The sequence below is a fragment of the Camellia sinensis genome, chromosome 9, assembly GCF_055761805.1.
Source record: "Camellia sinensis isolate YWXY chromosome 9, ASM5576180v1, whole genome shotgun sequence".
Taxonomy (NCBI): Eukaryota; Viridiplantae; Streptophyta; class Magnoliopsida; order Ericales; family Theaceae; genus Camellia; species Camellia sinensis.
This window is the reverse complement of record NC_138969.1, coordinates 194,070,303-194,089,294: the sequence shown is the minus strand read 5'-3', so window position 1 is coordinate 194,089,294 and position 18,992 is coordinate 194,070,303. Positions and strand designations below refer to the sequence as shown.

Genomic DNA, 18,992 nt, shown 5'->3' with positions numbered 1-18,992 from the left:
TCTGTTGCAGCAAAACGAAGGATCAGCAACCTTTTGGGGCTTGGCACGCATTTCAAGACAGGTGTAAACAGAGGCTAATTGGGGCATTCCGGTGGATTTCCGCGCAAGACGACCCGGACATGCATCATCCACCAGAAGCAAGGCAGTCCCTGGCTTGCATGCCAGTTTTATTTGCTTTCTTAGTTAATTTGTTAATTAATTAGGATTTTGTAATATTTTGGACTGTAATATTCTTTATTCGGGACTGTAATATTGGGACTGTAGTATTTATTTGGACCCTCTGCGCGAGGGCACAACTGTAATAAGTGTGCGTGAGTGTGATGTATGTCTTCCAACCCCACGTCTTTCTCCCTTTTATTTATCCGCTTATGATGGTTAGATTAGGGCATATTTAAATTAGCATACAGTATGACAGCATGTTTGCATCATTCATCTGTATTGCATGCACCGAGCTCGGCGCATCATACTAACTGCATTGTACTTTCAATTCCAAATTGAATACATGTTAGTTGTAGCATTTTCATATACCATCTAGAATAGCCGAGCCTGCTATAGTTGCATTTTGCATGTGTTGCATTAGGCATTTCTGTATATTTAGGATCATTCATAATTTCTAATAAACTTCTTTATTTGGCTTGGAGTACTCGGTGAGTTTTATGCTTTAGCATCCTTGCATGCGTGTGAGTGACTGCCATGAATAGCATGCTTACCATGAGGCTATGTGCTTATCTGATATATCTGCCTGAATGCCTGTGGGTGAAGGTTGGGTTATCTGAATTGGAATAAATCATCAAATGTTTCAAGCCTACCTGTGGGTAGCAAACCATTTTCAAAAAACAAGTATGAAATGTTTTGTTCCAATTTGGGCGACCCGGTCTATACTTGTATGCTGTGAGCATCACATAGAAACCTAGGCTAATAACCGGAATAAGAACTCACAATGTTTTCAAAAATAGATATCATGGTTAGTAGAGGCCGGTCTATGACCGGGCGAGCGGGGGTGCTCACGAAGTGACCTTCCCCAATCGTACCCAAGTTCCCGAGCCGAGGCAACTTTGGTGATGACGGACACGTGGCCTTTTGGCACCGAGTCAGGGTTTCCTAAATTTCCCAAAATAAAATATTTAGGTGGCGACTCTGTATCTGGCAAAGCAGTCCATGTTTGGCACTTCTTTCAAAAATCAGTTTTCTCAAAACGATTTGCCGGATTTGGACTCTTTGGTTCAGATTAGGAACCGTGACATTTTAAGAGTCCGAGCTGTAGTGACCCCAAAATGAACAGGTGTGTACATAGAATTATGTTTCGGTTATAATTGTCATTAAAATTATGTTTCATTAAGTGTGTACATAGAAATAAATAGGTGTGTGAAAATAGAATTACCTGAAATATAGGGAGATAACACTTTTAGAAAGTGGGAGGTCAAAGAAGTGGTAGGGTCCAAAATAGAAAGGTAGGGACATTTAGTAGCACTCTAATTCCTCCTCCGGATTAGAGGGTAAAAGATTATTTTCGGCCCTCAATAGAAGAGTAATACAAATGTATAATTTTAAAATTAAAAAATAAAATTATATTTAACGATAATTAAGAAAGTGTTCATATCTAAACTCAAAAAAATATATACATATATCAAATCAATTGACCATTGAAAAAATAATTACAAATCAATAAAAAAATTTATAAATATTAATAATAAAAATTATAGAGTTTTTCATTATATTTTTTAAAAAAAAATTCCATTGGTATGTAATTACCCTAAAAAAAAAAATTAAAAAAACTTATAGACACCAACAAAGTTTTTGCCTAAATTACTCACAAAGTGAATTCCACATCACATACTACGAGACTCATTCATCGAAAAATAAATTTATTCATTCAAGTGAGTGAGGGTGAATCTCCTTCCCTTTTTATTGGTTTTTTTCAGTCCATGGTAAATAGCCACTAAAATTGTCTAGTCACTGTATTTTATTTTTATTTTTATTTTTTTGTTTTTGTTATGTTAAATAGCCACTAAAATGTGGTAGCATAGCATATTCATATGAAAGCTTGTTAGATTCTTCTCAGTAATTAGTACTAAATAATATTATTGCCTTCTTAGCTTTGTATCAATAGTATGACTTACATCACTTACCATATGGCTTATTTGCAATTCAAGTGTGCATGTCTCTCTCTCTGCATTTTTAGAAGAATTATTCTATCCTCAACTCTCTCTTTGAAATTATGTTTATCCACTGATCCCTTAACATGTGATAAGTAATTTTAAATATTTAGAACACATCATACGAGAAAATATTACTTCAATCCCATTCACAAGAGTTACGCAGTAAATGTAATTCATTGACAAACATGGTTCATCATTATGCTTTAGCTAAATACAATGCAGTGAGTGAGTCATTGAAATCTTAACATGTGAAAATCGTGTTTAATTTGCTACAAAAGAGTGCTAATATATATATATATTGGTGGCAAAAATAAGAATCTGATTTGTTAAACAAAACAACATTACCAACATAAGGAGTTATATCATAGAGCCAACTACCCTGGATCCACAGCTATGTTTGAGAATGAATTAGTGGTGTTTATGATTTTTCTTTCCCTTTGAAACATAAACACCCATGAAATAAGGCATTTTCTGAGATAAGCTGACTACCAATATGTGTATCATGAACTCATACATTCATTTATTACACAATCAAGCATGGCTTAAAATGGCAGCCCAACAAGGTCTGAGAAGGATTAGATGTATGCAATCTTATCTCACACATTATACAAACTTGTGTTTGGAACCCATGACGCATAGGTCGCAAACAACATTTCCATAATAATACAAAAGGTTTATAATACACATATAGTCCTGAAGGTATATGTTATGTGTCATTTTGATCCTTCAAGTTACAATTTTGTCAATTTATATCATAAATTTTTAATTTGAGTCAAATCGACCCAATTTCAAACAAGGTGTTAAAATTAGTAACAAAATGCTCTAGTACCATTTCATTAACAATTTTAATGCACTGTTTGAAATTGAATCAATTTGACTCAACCTAAAACTTTTTTAAGACTAATAAATTGACAAAGTTAAAACTTCAAGAACCAAACCAACACAAAACACAAATTTGACCATAGATATATTTTATTTAAACAAGTTCAAAATGGTAACATTCTCTCTGGCATTGGGGGTTACATTTTGCTAATTATGTATTAGTAAATATGCTGAGTATCTGATTCAGGATCATCAACCAAGTCAGCAATAATGGTGAGCTTGTTGGAGAAGAAGCGTACTTGAAGATTATATGGTCCAACAAAGTCAAGGGGTCCATCCCAGAGAGCCTTTGCAAATTGCTCATGGATCCTCTCTGTTGGATGAAAAGAATCCAACCATACACAATCATCTGCATTATCACATAATTAGTAATCTGTCACCTTCTTTGTTCCTCCACATGTGAATAAACCCCTAAACGGTCCTGTTCCACAACATGCATTCATCCCTTCCTTGAACCCTTCACAATAAAATAAATAAAATAAAAAACAAAAAACATATGTGGCTTGAATTAGCTGCATGACCAGGAAAGATGTGCCCTTCTGTATCTATCTTTTTCGCAAATAAAAATATATCCAGAAAAAATAGTCAGAAAGGTTTTCAAATCATTACAAATTTGGTAGTCAGATTAAAAACAACATTTTAAATCAGACTACACCTTCGCTCAAGCGAGCCTCGAATATATCAGTTAGCAGTAGCGAGTTCCACTTCACTTTTTCATCACCTTCTTTACACAAACCCTAGATCCGGCTGCTCACTCCTAGAGTGTTTCTAGCCTAATCTCTTTGTAAGAAAGATAGAGGGTGGCCTGGACTTTACTTTAATCTAAAAAATCGCGGATTTGGAACACTTTGAGTTTTCTTCATCTACTCCTTTGGGCTTCTAACTTCGAGGTAGGGATACCCTACTCCATCTTATGAGTTTTGATATAAATTTTAGTCATTTTGATTAGATAGTATTGTTTGGTAATTTTGGAAAAGTTTGGGTTTGATATGAGGTTATAAAAAGGGGGTTTTCACATGTTAAACCTATGTGTATGTGAGACCTTGGAAAATGAAAGAATTGTTGTTAAATTGATGAAATTGAACCTTAGGGTTGATATTTGAAAAAGGGGAAAAATGCCCTAATTATATTGAATAATTAATTTGAATAATTAATTTGGGAAAATGCGAAACTGAGTTGAAAGTCATGAAATTGAGAAATTGTGGGGGGTATTGAATGGTGTAGTTAAACACTCACCTATGAAAATGTTGATAATTTATCTGTTTGATAAATTTATTATCTGTTTAGAGGTAACTGCTTTGAGCTATCGGTGGAAAATAGTCTTGATTGTTGTAGACATTGTATGTTGATTAGGGAAAACTGAAACTAATCACTTGGAATATGTCATTGAATATGACGGTTGGAATAATACATTGAAATTATGTATTGATTGGTCATTGTATATGATGAACTGTTTAAATACATTATATATGTATATTGTTTGGGAGGAGATAGGGGATGGACTCCATTGATAGTTGAAGTATTGGAAGTGTTTTGATATGAGCGTAGTCTCATTTACTTGTTCGGCTAGATAATGAGCCATGTTTATAAATTTGAATTGGAAGTAAAAGAAGGTGTAGTGAAATATGAACATATTTGTCATGGAACTGGAAGTATTGTAAGTTGGTTTACAAGTGTTAATCATATATCGAATGCTAACGTTTTAGTTATTTCTTATATTTGGTTTAGTATATCTCTACTGAGCTTTGGCTTACCCTATATGGGATATCATTTTCAGGTTCAGGTGATATGCCACCTCCAAAGACATAGGCTGATAGCTCTTTTTGTTGTTCTCTTTTGATATTACATGTAAATTCAAGCCAAGGGCTTAATGTGTATTTGAGTTAGTACTCTCTTTTTGTAACCAAGTGTTGGTTTGAAAAGTTGTAAGCCCGTAAGGCATTTACTTTTGTTGTCAACATGTAATACTTCTGTAATGAATACTCTGATAAATGGAAATATGCTTTATCCTCATATGTCTATGGATATCTTGAATGTTGGGTTTATGTATTATTTTGAAGGCGTTACATAAAGTTTTATAGTGTAGATTTAAAGTTGACATGTTCAAATTAAATTATGTACTTTGCTTTAAAAAAAAAATTTGGGGTACATGCAATGCAATGCTGTTTCCAACTAAATATATTACAAAGGTTCATCATGATCATAATAATGCTTTGCAAGAATGCACATCATTTAATCATATAATTACATGATTATAGGCTCCACAGTGCATCACAAACTCAAATAGCTAGATTTAATTGTCTAGTTTTTATAGCAATTCTACTAGATAGAAGAATCGAATGAAACTCTGTTACATATTGAGAAAATATATTTAGAAAAGTTTCAAAATTTCAAATATGTAAACTAGATTTATTCTCGTTGTGACCCAAGTTTAAATGCATAATACAATCAAATTAGGAGTACTTTTTCTAAGTATTTTTTTTTCCTTCTAAATACTCGACATTTCTAAATAAAACCCAACTACCTAAATAACACATGACATTTCAACTTCATGATCTTTACCATGTTTATATGTGATCGAGACAATTCATGCAAGTAATAAAAATTTGTAAAATTTATTAATTTATATAACATTATTCCTAGAAGAATAAAGGATGAATTTGAGGAATTGAGAAATAGGGAATATATACATACCATACTTAGAGGGATTATTAATTCTATCTTCAAACCAGCCATAGAAATTGGAGTTGCAATACTTGAAACCTTTAAACAGATGTTCAAGGCTGGTGAGGATAGCTTTGAGAGCATTATTATAGTGCTAGGGCACAAGCTTCTTCAAAACAACCTCCTTCATTGCCTTTATGCTGTGTTTGGTTGGAGGATTTGAGGACAAATTTGGAAAGAAAAATGAAAAAGGTAGATGAAATGTGAATAAAATATACCTTCATTTCACTTAGTTTCACACACCTTTTCCCTTTCCCTTTCCAAATCGGTAAGCAACCCAAAGGTGACAGGCATAGAGACCCAAATTTTCTACCCCCCTTTCTCATACAATTCTTGAATCATTACAAATAATCATATTATAGCCTCAGCAATGTATTAATCTCACATTCAAGTAAGATGAGAACTGTTATATACCATCAAACTATTTCATGTTCTTCACCAAAAACAAAAATAAAAATTTAATGAAATGGCATGGCATGGCCCATAAACAAATAAAGCTGTACAATGCTTGAGTTATATATACTAGAATTGTAAGTACACTATCTTATACAAATGAAAAAAAAATTAACTTTTTAAATACATCAAATTAGGTGTATTTAAAAATTAAGTTAAAAACTTTACTTCAAATATTTTTTAAAAAATTAAAAAAAAATTAATTAATTTTTAGAAAATCAATTAAAACCAAACAAGTGATTAATAGTGTGATTTGCCCCCTCCCTCCGTCTGTCAATAAACGAATTGATCAAATCCGAAACTCACACAGAGAAGCACTCCAAATGTCTCATGTCAAAAAATTCACAACTTACTAAAAATATAGTGTATGATAAAAATTATTTATAACAATATTTGATTTCACCTTATTTTTATTTTTTTAATTTACAAAAAATATATTCTATTTTTATATTTTTTGCTAGATTAACTCAAATAGTAGGTAAAAATATTCGTTGTCTTCAAATTATATGAGATTAACTAAAATAGTAGGCAAAAAATTCATTATTTTTATATTCTATTTTACGTACATTTTAATAAGTTGATGAAATTACAAGAGATTAGAAAATCTCATGATAGTCCTTAGTAAAAATAATATTAAAATATATAATTAATTCTTCATTATACAGGTTATTTATGTTAATTTTGTGTTATAAAAATTTGACACTAACGCAATATGTTAATATTCATGTATCACATTGTGTCATGTATATGTGTATCAGGAAATGATCAACCTTAACTCATTAACTTTGTCTGTTGTTTGAGTCGTGTTATCATGTCTTGTCAAATTTATCATTCTTGATTTGGTTGTCTAAAAAAATTTGAAAATTGCCAGTAGTACCAAACTCAACCGTACATTTATTTTATCTCTCTAATATATATTAGAAATTATAGGAAATTTTATGGTACAAACCCCCTTTGCGGTATGGATCCTATGCACCCTTAGTTATGATCTTTGTATCTTTGATTATAACCGTTAACGTATTGTATTGTTAATTATGACTTATTGTGATATTGGTTATAACATTATTTTGGTTATGATCCAATAATTGTGTTTTATACCTTATGTGATGTTGTTAGAATTTCCCATCTTTACCTTCACCTACTCCACTACACACTCCACTTCACCTACCTCCACTTCACCACACACTCCACTTCACCTAACCCACTATCACCTCCACTACACCTACTACCACATTCTCTTCTATATATAGATTGTATAGGAATTGTAATTGAATCAATCTTGTAATCTATCAATCAAACATCAATCAATAATACATCAATTTTAACATGGTATCAGAGCAAGGTTAAGAAGCTAGTAATTCTGCTTCACCGGCGGGCGGCAGCCTCGCCTTGGCCGCCCGCCGGACCTCTACACATGCTCTCTCTCTCTCTCTCTCTCTACAAGTCTGTCTTTGTTTGATGACGTTACTACTCTGCATGGTATGTAAACAATGTTCAAAAGCTGCTTCTCTCTCGATACACACACACACACAGAAAGAGGACAAAGCCCCAAGAATTTTGAAACCCTACTACATGGACTCCAAGTCTCTGCGTTTCATAACCCACCAATCATTCTTCTCGGCCGTCCGATCAGGCGACCTCGAATCGCTGAAGCGATTCATCGAGGATGAAGGGTCTGATCATCCATCTCTTATGGCTCTGCAGAACGATTCGGGCGAGACAGCTCTCTACATCGCTGCCGAGAACAACTTTCAAGAGATGTTCAGTTATTTGCTCAAATTCTGCGATCTACAGACCGCCATGATCAGGTCCAAGTCCGATTTTCACCCTTTTCATGTCGCCGCTAAGCGCGGTCACTTGGGGATTGTGAAGGAACTTCTGGGCATGTGGCCTGAACTTTGTAGGGTATGTGACTCCTCAAACACTACCCCCCTCTATTCAGCTGCTGTGCAGGATCACTTGGATGTAGTGAATGCTATATTAGATGCAGATGCCAGCTCAATGCGGATAGTGAGGAAAAATGGGAAAACTGCATTACACACAGCTGCAAGATATGGCCTTCTTCGAATTGTAGAAGCACTTATAAGCAGAGATCCAGGAATTCTCTCTGTCAAAGATAAGAAAGGCCAAACAGCACTCCATATGGCTGTAAAGGGTCAGGATACTTCGGTAGTTGAGGATTTATTGCTTGCTGATCACTTAATACTGAATGAACGTGATAAGAAGGGTAATACAGCTGTCCACATAGCCACAAGGAAATGCCACCCACATTCTTGTTTTTTTAATCAACCCACTATCTCTCACTCCCTTCCAAAACCCTCGACACAGCGCACACAACCCCACGCAACTTTCTTTTTCTTTTAATATTTTTCTCCACTGCCTTTTGTCTTTCCAATACAACCACTCTCTTTACACCACCCACGTGATGTTGAGAGAGAGAAGAGTTTTACTACTTTGTTTATTTATTTATTTATTATTATTATTTTTTTTTTTTTCTTCTTTTCAAAAAAAAAAAAAAAAAAAAAAAAAAAAAAAAAAATGCACCGCCCATGACAGCAATCATGCTGTTCTTATCTCCTTTCACTTTCTTTATTTATTTATTTTTTAACAGCACCTTTTGTCCACACCATTTCACACTTTTCTTTTATTTTTCTATATTACCATCATGCACCCTACAATCAACACCATGTGCTGGTTCCACCCACTTTTCTTTTTTTTTTTATTATTATTATTATTATTATTATTATTATTATTATTCTTAAAAAAAAAAAAAAAAAAAAAAAAAAAAAAAATACCAAACCCCATTGCACCCATTTTACAAATTTGCACAACCAACCATATTTTATTCATCTCAGGGATCAACCCCGATTACACTTTTACACAAAAAAAAAAAAAAAAAAAAAAAAAAAAAAAAACAAACACATTCCCAGGCGGGATTTGTTTTTCTTATCTACTCTGCCGCCGGTCTCTTCTTCTTGCCTCCGTCCTGGGCGGCCCTTGACGGTGCTGCCTCCGTGTTTCCTACGCCGCCGAGCACGTTCACTCCTCCATACTCCTCCACTGCAGCATACGGCGGACCTCCAAATCGGAACATCACAGTGGCCTTCCGCTTCAGCTCCTTGTTTTCTGCCCTTAGCACGCTTATCTCTGCTCGCGCATCCTTATACATGCGTTGGAGCAGAGCCAGCTGGGAGTTTAAATGCTGCACCTCATTTGTCCTACTCTGCAGCCGGTTCGACAAATTTGTGACCGCCGTCATGCTTTCCACACATGCCTTCAAAGTATACTGATTGGCCTCCACATCCGACAGCCCTGCCATTCTTTGCTCCACAGACCGCATCGGAAAGTTCAACGGAGTATACCCAGCGGTATTTGGTTGAGGTTCACTGGCCACCGCACCAGTTCTCTCTCCTGTGGACTCGTTGAGGTCGGGAAAGAGGGTGAGCAGCCCGCGGGAAGACGAAGCCATTTTTTCTGGGCAACAGAGTGTTATAGAGAGTGTTACAGAGTTTCTTCTCAGCAAAACCTCTCTTTCTAAGCAGAACGAAGAATTTTTCAGAGGTTTCTCTCAGTTTTTCTGTCTCAGTTTCTGCCTCCTCCGCTTCGGTTTATAAAGACCATGACACAGAGGCAGCCACGCGCATCGCGCGCCTTTTGACGCCGACAACCTGGCACGCCTTTTGATGGCACGCCTTTTCATGGCACATCTTTTGATAAAGTGAACACGTCTTTTGATGGCACGCCTTTTGATGGCACGCCTTTTTAACAAATTGAGCGCACCTTTTGAGGATGCGATTTTTTAAGGGTCCGACAAGACTCTGTAAACTGTCCCGACATTGCTTCCGGTTAGCTCCTTTATGGGTCCGACAAGACTCTGTAAACTGTCCCGACATTGATTCCGGTTAACTCCTTTATGGGTCCGACAAGACTCTGTAAACTGTCCCGACATTGATTCCGGTTAGTTTCTACAAGGGTCCAGCAAGACTCCGTAAACTGTCACAACATTGTCTTCTACAACGGTCCGACATGACCCCATAAACTGTCTTCTACAACGGTCCGACATGACCCCATAAACTGTCTTCTACATCGGTCTGACACCACCATACAGTGTCCTCTACCACATTATGGCACCACCTTTCAGTGTCTTCATCAACGGTCTGACACGACCATCCAGTGTCTCCTATCTTTTTTTTTATTTTTATGTATTTTCTTGTTTTGTTACTCTCTCCAAACTCAAGTTGGTTAGTTTCTCTCCTCCTTGAGTTTGCGGGGGGCTGTTAGAATTTCCCATCTTTACCTTCACCTACTCCACTACACACTCCACTTCACCTACCTCCACTTCACCACACACTCCACTTCACCTAACCCACTATCACCTCCACTACACCTACTACCACATTCTCTTCTATATATAGATTGTATAGGAATTGTAATTGAATCAATCTTGTAATCTATCAATCAAACATCAATCAATAATACATCAATTTTAACAGATGTTTTGTTATAATATATATATATATATTTTTTTTTTTTAAGTTAGAGCTTCCATAATATTGAATTATGCCATTTATAATAATCAAACTTACAATAGACAAAACTTGACACACACCTAGCATATCCCCTATTATTTAATTCAACTACTCAATTCAAGGAATTTGAAACCATACCCCCTTGTCCTACTATAACAAGGTAGTGGTTAGATACATATTGTGATTTCAATCGTGTCATTGAGCTCATATCTAGTATTACAGCTCTAGTATACAGCATAATTTTGGTCTCTTCGACATGCTCTTCAGTTCACAGTCAATCTTAACATTACAAATTTGGAAATGAAAACAGACATTCAATCACTAGAACAATTTAGGGTTGGGCTTTTCTCATATTGAAATCTCAACATGAGACAACTTGAGGGGCCTGTAGAGCTTACCACGAGTCCCGTTTTGATAATTTAAACCATTCATCTTGTAAAACACTTAATGTATAATATCCATGAAAAAAATTAGTTTGATCCAATATTCATAACTTTTTCATTGTACTATATTTGTCATTGAAACAAATATATTTTTGAAATAGATTATTCACATTTTTATACAAATGTTATAAATTAAAAAGGTTACGATTATCGAATTTACCTAAATTTTGTCATGAATATTATACATTAGAGCTCTATAAAATGAACGATTTGGCTCATCGAAATGGAACTTATGGTGGGCCTTATAGGCCTCTCAAGTTCTCCCATGCTGAGATTTCAACATGAAAGAAGCCCATCTCTTTGAGAATTGCTTAATTTAACTATTTTACTTTCTATAAAAAAAAATATGTAAAAATATAAAGAGAATGGTATGACAATTTATAGTGACTTTTTAACTAAAAATCACATTTTGAAATGAACAAATATACATTGGCTTGTTTCGAGAAATAGGTTAAAAGCTATTTTTTTTTGGGCTTTTTTAGTATTTATTAAAAAGACGTGTAAAAAAATAGAAAAGTGATGTGACCAAAAGAAGTTAAAAGCCAAAAAGTAGCTTTTAAGCTCTTCACCAAAAGAGACCATTGTCACATCATTCTCTTTGTTTATGAATTTTTCTCTTAGCTACCCGATTATATCAATCGGGTATATCAAAGGATTGAAATAGCAAACTCCTACAACCTACACTCTTACATGGCTGAGAATCATTCAAAGAATTTTAAAAAATAAAAATAAAATTGACTGCCTTACAATATTTAAATTTTAATTATTTTTCTACAATTTTTTTTTTCGCATTTATTATATTGATTCTTGCCATTCAAAATAATCAGTGAGGAAAATTTTTGGATCAATTGTCCTCATAGAAAGAATTAATGTTTGGATGCCAAACGAAAACAAAAAATATAGCACTAGGGCAATTTGAAGAAAAAAATTATTCAAGTGAAGTGTAGAAATTACAAAGATCTAAGAAATATAACTTGATTTGATAAAATTGTCAACAGAAGTCTTATAATTACCCATGTCATGCAATTTCATTTAAACTTTGTCCTATTTATTTTTCATGATACTTTCATGTTTGATGGGATTTAAGGATTGATTTAGTTTGGTTTGGTTTGATACTTTTATGTTTGTGTTGAAACTTAATCAATTTTAACTTGTTAACTTTTTTGTGTCCTATAAGATTTTATTTTTACATGACAAAATAGTTAATTTAAAAAAATTATGAAATTTATTAGTTTGAGGGGCATGGTAAATTGTGATTGGTATGGTGTATGACTACATAGTGTCCTAGAATCAACCAATAATTTTTCATCCATTTGTTTGGCTTAATCATTGTCTACACCTTAAGGTTTTCCTTCAATTTTGGAGATAAAAGTCACCAAAAAAAAAATTATTAGACAGAATAGAAGTAAACCGCAACATCTAGAATCCCATAAATATATCTTTAATTTCCAAAATTACATGCACAAGTAGACAATTCTCAACCAAAACAACAGGCTAAAATCGACTTCACACAGGTAAGGAAAAACTATTCATCCCAAGGCTAAAAATACTATTCACTATATATTGTATGGGGATATATCTATTTTGAAAGGATAAATTAAATTCAAAAAACAACCTAACTAACAACTTCATTCAAAAAAAAAAAAACCCTAACTAACAACTCAGTCAATCAAAATCACTGCCGCTGCTTCCCCCATTCCTGCCATCTTCCACAACTTTCACTAGTTTGTCAAGTTGAGCCTTGATCTCTTTTAGTAACTTATCCCTCCCATTTGATGGTGGTGGTTCTTCGTCCGAGACACCGCTTTGGGATCCTTCCTCAACATGCAAAAAAACCTGAATGCCTTGTAGGCATATTTAACTGTCATAACCTGAATGACCATTGTTGATATGATTTTCAGATACTTATTTAACCTTCTATCCTCCTCTATTTCAGCAATCTCTTTGCCCTTCTTCTCAGCTTGAGCCCCCAACTTCATAATGTCTTGACTGGATAGTCGAAAAACTACCGACAAGTTCTTCAATGGCAACGGTAAGGAATGGTGTACTTCTAAACCTCCATATCCACTGTGCTTTCATCTTCTTTTGATTCAACAATAGTCATGTTATGGACCATCTCTTCAGCAGTTCATCGGCTACAATTATCGAATCGAAACCTGCAAAACAGAAAACACTTATCAAAAACAAAAACAAAGAACCAACAATGATAATAGGATAAATGAACTACTGAAGAAAATACAGGAACTATTGGCAAAATTTGCCCCATAATAATAAAATAATTTTTTTTTACACCTTTCCGTTGATCAACGTTCAATTTCACCTTACGTCCTTTCAGCAAATACTCAAAAGCACTGAGCACTCCCTCCCTTGCCATTTTTCTACACAAAAAATAGAAAAACACGAACAAATATAAAAGATATAAGCAATCAAAAACTCAGAAACCGACCAATTTGTACATTTCGAGTTATACATACGTATATAGAGAGATAGAGCAAGATGGGTTCGTTGGTATGTATAACCCTTTTTTTTTTTTTGCTCTCCCTATATATGTATGTATAACAAGAAATGTACAAAATGGGTTTGTTGGTCGGTTTCTGAGTCTTTGATTGCTTACATCTTTCATATTTGTTTTTGTTTTTCTGTAGAAAAATGGCAAGGGAGGGAGTGCCCAGTGCTTTTGAGTATTTGCTGAAAGGACGTAAGGTGAAATTGAACGTTAATCAACGGAAAGGTGTTAAAAAAATTATTTTATTATTATGGGCAAATTTTGCCAATAGTTCTTGTATTTTCTTCACCAATTCATTTACCCTATTATTATTGTTGGTTCTTTGTTTTTGTTTTTGATAAGTGTTTTCTGTCTTATAGGTTTCGATCCGAAAATCGTAGCCGATAAACTGCTGAAGAGATGGTCCATAACTATTGTTGAATCAAAAGAAGATAAAAGCACAGTGGATATGAAGGTTCAGAGGTACACCATTCCTTACCGTTGGCCATTGAAGAACCTGTCGGTAGTTTTTCACCTATCCAGTCAAGACATTATGCAGTTGGGGCTCAAGCTCAGAAGAAGGGCAAAGAGATTGCCGAAATAGAGGAGGATATAGGGTTAAACAAGTATCTGAAAATCATATCAACAATGGTCATTTAGGTTTTGACAGTTGAGTATGCCTACAAGACATTCAAGATTTTTCGCATGGTGGGGAAGGATCCCAAAACGGTGTTTTGGACGAAGAACCACCACCATCAAATGGGAGGGATAAGTTACTAAAAGAGATCAAGGCTTAATTTGACATACTAGTGAAAACTGTAGAAGATGGCAAGAATGAGAGAAGCAACTGCAATGATTCTGATTGACTGAGTTGTTAGTTAGTTTTTTTTTTCTTTTTTTTTTAAACAAAGTTGTTACCTAGGTTGTATTTTGAATTTAATTTATCCTCCCAAAATAGATATATATATATATATATATTTCCCATACAATATATAGTGAACAATATTTTTAGACTTGGGATGAACCGTAATTCCTCACCGGTGTGAAAGTTGATTTTAGCCTGTTACGTTACACGGACTCGTTCATTTTTGGGAGGTACCCATGTCGACACGACACAACACGACACGACACGGGTACAGGATACGGCTGGGATGCGGCGAAATAAAAATAGGTACGGCTAATTGTTGTTCTATAATATTTTTGTTACAAAATTTCTTTTTTGTTCTTGGTTTGAACAAGAAGAGGGTAAGATGAGAAGAAACAAACCAAGGAAATACAGAATTTCTGGAAAGGAAAAGAAACCTGAAATGTTGAAGCAAAGTTCAACAAGTCGAAGTCGAAGTGCGAAGTCGATCTCATCTTCCTTACACATACTTTTGTCGATCTCTTGTTCTTCTCTCTCCAGTTGCGATCTCGATCTCATGTTCTTCGATCTCGGTCTCTCCTGTTCTCTCGTCTCTCGATCTCCTCCTCTCTCTCCCTCTCTCTCTCTCGATCTGTCTTCTCTCCCGTATTGTTCTCAATCTCTCTCTCACCCCAATATTATTTAAAGATAATAATGACTCTCTCAAATCAGCAAGCTACTGACTCCTTTACTACTATTTAAATAATATCTCACCACTACTCCATTTTTATTTAAATATAATGGGTAGGTTTGGTTTGGTTTGGTTTTGAGAGATTAATTTTTAAAAATTGTTTTGGGGAGAGAGTTTAGAAATTTTTTTGGTTTGTTTGGTTGTGTAAATTGAAAGTAGTTTTAGAGTTTGGGAGTTTGGAATGATTTGATATTTTGTTGTAATTGAGTAGATGTGTGAGAGAAAAAGAGATTGAGGAGAGAGAAAAAGTGATTGATTGATGTGTAAAAGAGACAGTAATTTTGAAAATTATTTTAAAAAAATTATAAACCAAACAAGTTTTTAAAAAAAAATTCCCAAAATTACTCTACAAAGCCAAACCAAACATACCGAATGACTCTCTCTCTCCCCACTATTATTTAAAGACAATAAAGACTTTCTCTCCCTCCCCTCATTACTTTTAAAATAATAACTGTATAAAGATAATAATTTTATTTAAAAATATTTTTATATTGTATTTAATTAATTAAATATTATTTAAAAATTTATTTAGATAAGTTTTTAACATAATAATTTAATAAATATTTTTTAAAAATAACTATTTCCTGTATCCCCGTATCCGTATCCACATTTGGATCCATATCCCCGTATCTTTCGTTTTCAATTTTAAGATGTCCAACCCTTGGATATGTACCCGCACCTGATATTCGTACCCGAGTCCATGTAACGTTGAGAATTGTCTACTTGTGTAAGGTAATTTTGGGAATTAAAGATATATTTATGGGATTCTAGATGTTGCGGTTTACTTCTATTCTGTTTAATAAGTTTTTTTTCTTTCTTTCTTTTTCATGTACCTCTCTACTATTTGTTCTACTTATCTTCTATTCTTTTGCTCATCTTCTTCATTATTTTTTTTTTTTTCTTCTAAAGGAATTTGTAACTTTTATCACCAAAATTGAACTAAAAGCTTAAGGTGTAGACAATGATTAAGCCAAACAAATAGACGAAAAATTATTGGTTGATTTTGGGACACTACGTGGTCATACATCATACCAATCATAATTTACCATGCCCCTTTAGGCCAAGTTTGGCACACCTCAAATAATCCATCTTTTTATCTTTTTATCTTTTTTTCTATCACATCACCTCTCTACTTTTTCTGCACATCTTTTCGTAAAAAGACAAAGAGTGCACTTATTTAGGTTATCCCAAACAACCCCTAATAAATTTCATAATTTTTTTAAATTAACTATTTTGTCATGTAAAAATAAAATCTTATAGGACACAAAAAAAGTTAACAAGTTAAAATTGATTAAGTTTCAACACAAACACGAAAGTATCAAACCAAACCAAACCAAACTAAAATCAATCCTCAAATCCCATCAAATATGAAAGTATCATGAAAAATAAATAAGACTAAGTTTAAATGAAATGCACGACATGGGTAATTACAGGACTTCTGTCGACAATTTAATCAAATCAAGTAATATTTCTTAGATCTTTGTAATTTCTACCCTTCACTTGAATAACTTTTTTGTTGTGCTATTTTTTTGTTCTTGTTTGGCATCCAAACATTGAATTCTTTCTATGAGGACAATTGGTCCAAAAATTTTCCTCAATGATTATTTTGAATGGCACGAATCAATATAATAAATGGAAAAAAAAAAATTGTAAAAAAATAATTAAAATTTAAATATTGTAAGGCAGTCAATTTTATTTGTATTTTTTAAAATTCTTTTAATGGTTCTCATCCATGTAAGAGCTTAGGTTGATTAGGAGTTTGCTATTTCAATCCTTTCATATAAGCAGTAGCTAAGAGAAAAATTCATAAACAAAGAGAATGATGTGACAATGGTCTCCTTTGGTATTTTTGGCTTTAACTTCTTTTGATCACATCACTTCTCTATTTTTTTACACGTTTTTTTAAAAATACTAAAAAAGCCAAAATAAATAGCTTTTAACCTATTTCTCAAAACAAGCCAAGGTATATTGTTCCTTTCAAAATGTGATTTTTAGTTAAAAAGTCATTATAAATTGTCATATCATTCTCTTTATATTTTTACATATTTTTTTTTATAGAAAGTAAAATAGTTAAATTAAGCAATTCTCAAAGGGATGGGCTTCTTTCATGTTGCAATCTCAGCATGGGAGAACTTAAGAGGCCTATACGGCCCACCACAAGTTCCATTTCAAAGATCTGAACCGTTCATTTTGTAGAACTCTAATGTATAATATTCATGACAAAATTTAGGTCAATCCAATAATTGTAATCTTTTTAATTTATAACATTTGTCTGTGAAAAAGTGAATAATCTAATTTCAAAAATATATGTGTTGTCAATTTTTTCAATAACAAATATAGTACAATGAAAAATTTATGAATATTGAATCGAACTAATTTTTTTTCATGGATATTATACATTAAGTGTTTTACAAAATGAACGGTTCGGATTATCAAAACAAGACTCGTGGTGAGCTCTATAAGCCTCTCAAGTTGTCTCATGTTGAGATTTCAATATGGGAAAAACCCAACCCTAAATTGTTGTAGTGATTGAATATCTGTTTTCATTTCCAAATTTGTAATGTTAAGATTGACTGTGAATTGAAGAGCATGTTGAAGAGACCAAAGTTGTGTTGTAATACTAGAGCTGTAATACTAGATATGAGCTCAATGATACGAAAATCACAAAAATAAGCCAATTTTTTGTTCGAAACAGGTTTGGTGGTTCATCTAAACCAAAAAGTCCGGTCTGATTTTAAAACATTGATTAGGACTGCAAGCCCTAAAAAAAAAACTCAATTATCTAAATTCCTAAATCTAATGCACAAAGAAAGTGCTCCCAAAACAATCTCAAAATAACAAGCAATTCTTTCATCCTATATAACCAAAATACACCCGAACGCGCCACACTAGGGCAAACCTAACCACTTTCATTGATCAGTTCTATCGCGTAAACAATAAACATTAGACTAATACTTTTTGGACACTTGCTAACATCTTATTATCAAAGTTCCATAATTTGACATAAATATCTTATACCCTAAAAGATGTATTATTGTCAAGGATAATCCAATCAAAGTTTCACTTAAAATTTAATGAAAAAAAAGACGCGTAAATGTGTTAGAAGATGGCTTAGTAGGATGAAAATAATGTAGTTACACGTAAATCTGTCAAATTATTCACTAATATGGTATATTAGCATGAAGTAATTATCATTTAATTTGTGTAAATAATGAATATTTAAATATGTAATATAATATATTCCAAAATAATATAAGACCAAGATCTAAACCACTAGTAGTTATATAAGGGCTAGAATAAAGTAGAAATTGTGAGTAATCTAAATTTGATATCCAAAAAAGTAGATATAGAAATAAACCCATATACAGAGGTAAAGAGAACCTGCAATAACAAATAATGCCTATTAAAATAAAGAAAAATGTTTGAGACCCCCAAAAAAACTCCCACAATTTGATCCACAATGTTGTGATATGATAAGTGTTAACTTTTAATTTGTTACACACCCAATTATATAGGGCCGAACTCCCTTGCCACATTATTGTGGATGATTTTATGAGTCTAAAAGTGTGGGTCTCTAACATTTCTTACAAACAAAACAAAAGTACTAGTACACCAAACCAAACAAAACATAACAATAGAAGCACAGGAACTTAAAATTACTAACCTCCTCTGCAACCAGGACAAGGGGGCATGGTTTCAAATTCCTGTGAATTGAGTAGTTC

At 33.5% G+C, this 18,992-nt stretch overlaps 1 long non-coding RNA gene across 3 annotated transcripts in view; it reads right to left on the bottom strand.

The window, feature by feature from the left end:
• Positions 1 to 2,639: 2,639 nt before the first annotated feature.
• LOC114323079 (uncharacterized) overlaps positions 2,640 to 18,992 on the bottom strand; it is a 28,416-nt gene continuing 12,063 nt past the window's right edge. For all 3 annotated transcript variants that reach the window (XR_003651017.2, XR_003651016.2, XR_003651015.2), the window contains exons 5-6: positions 18,935 to 18,974; positions 2,640 to 3,498 (exon numbers count right to left, since the gene is read on the bottom strand). This is a non-coding gene — a long non-coding RNA (uncharacterized LOC114323079). The remainder of the gene's footprint in view (positions 3,499 to 18,934; positions 18,975 to 18,992) is intronic.